Below are 1,730 nucleotides of genomic sequence, written 5' to 3'. Positions count from 1 at the left end.
AATCAGACTCAAAACAGTCTTGGTAGCAAAATAAGGTCGCTTAAAATAAAATTGAGAAGGATAATCAAGGATGGACATGAACATGCCAATCTGCCAGATAGAGAGGTGTTTTGCTCAAGGAACTTGGTTCAAATGACAAAGATGATTCTTGTCAAATTTACGCTCTTTCTTGGGTTGGCAGATTTGTAATAAGCAGTTCTAAGAATTGCAATATATTTTTAACCTTTTACAATACCTAAGGTTAAAAAGCAAATGTGCTCCACCTTTTTCTCGTTTGTATGTGCTCCATAGCAAAGGTGCGAGATATGATTCTTCAAAATAATTATACTGTGTTCAGTTTGTCAAACTTCTGGCTTGCACAGATTTCCACTTTTCTGGACAAAATCACAAATTTTACATTTCCATCATCGCAGAGCAAAAAACAATGATCATACCATAGAAAGTTGTAAGTGAAAAGTTGACAGTAATGTTGGAATTAATAATATCCAAACGAAGTCTTAGCCCCGAGGTCTTACATTTCCGACCCTCGATCGCCGAATGTTTTACATCCCCAAGCATAACCGAGGAGGAGTGTTTTATCTAGCTTAGAAACCGTGATAAACTCGTTTTTTGCAATAAAATGCTGTACAGATGTAAGATATAGAAAGTTGATTATCACGTACTCCACGTGCAGATTGCTGGTACTTGGGAGACCAGCTTCTTTTTAAACGTGTGCATTCCCATAGTAACCACACACTTTTACCGTGAACACGATGAACGAAAACATCTTTCTAAAATGAAGAAAAAATCTCAGAAAATGGACGCTCTCTACCCACAACACCACTAGCAGAACCCAAGGTAGACAAATGGTTCAGCAATTTCCCGATAGGACACCACACGTTTCACGGCATAATCAAGCGACTGTGTCGGAATACAGTAATCGAGGGAAAGCGAACAAATCACTCTCTCGCCAGACTATACAGAGCCGACGTTGATGGGCAAGCAAACAGGTAAAGCAACATTTTACAGATTGAAGTTTTACAAATATTTTTACTTCCAAATTGGTGGCAAAGATAACATATTAATTATTTGTGGGCATCTATTTTGGAGTAGTTTGAAAGGTACAATTGAAAGCGTATATGTTTCAGGCCATCGAAGCGAAACAGTGAGCACTTATAAACGGATATCCGAATATCAGAAACTGCTGGTGTCGGACATCATCTATGGTGGGGGAAAGCAGAAAAAGTCTGTTACTGCCACTGCCATGCACGATACCATCTCCAGATTATGATACTGCGCCGCTGTCAGTTGCTACTGCTAACTGCTATTCCGTCATCATAGTGAAAATTGTCTGATCACGACGCGAGAGAAAACCAAAAAAGACGCTTCGCGGAACATTTGTGTCACATTCAAGTGAGGAACAGGTCAATCAGTCCTCTTGGTAAAACCTCACCAGTGACGGACAGGTCAATAAACAACCTGAACAACTCTACCAGAGAGACACAAGTTAAAAAATCTTCAGCAAGTATATTCGTTGGATAATCAGAAGTCATTCCACGATAGCAATGCACCCACGAAACAATATATTCTAATTAAAGAAACACACGAACATTGAAAGCCTTTAATGTACCTCAATAACGTTCACCCCTGTTAATGGTTGCTTGCATCTGGCATTTTTTCATGTCTGGGATTATAAAATCCGATCCTGATCTGGTGAGCGTACACTGAAAAGGAAACAAAACCCTTAACAG

General features: G+C 39.4%; 1 pseudogene; it reads left to right on the top strand.

Moving 5' to 3' along the window:
* Positions 1-775: 775 nt before the first annotated feature.
* Positions 776-1,521, top strand: LOC139446449 (uncharacterized; annotated as a pseudogene).
* The last annotated feature ends 209 nt before the right edge of the window (positions 1,522-1,730 follow it).

This window comes from Haliotis cracherodii, unplaced genomic scaffold (assembly GCF_022045235.1).
Source record: "Haliotis cracherodii isolate W230 unplaced genomic scaffold, xgHalCrac1.p SCAF_6, whole genome shotgun sequence".
Lineage (NCBI taxonomy): Eukaryota > Metazoa > Mollusca > Gastropoda > Lepetellida > Haliotidae > Haliotis > Haliotis cracherodii.
The sequence above is the reverse complement of the archived record's forward strand: the minus strand, read 5'-3'. Positions and strand labels throughout refer to the sequence as shown.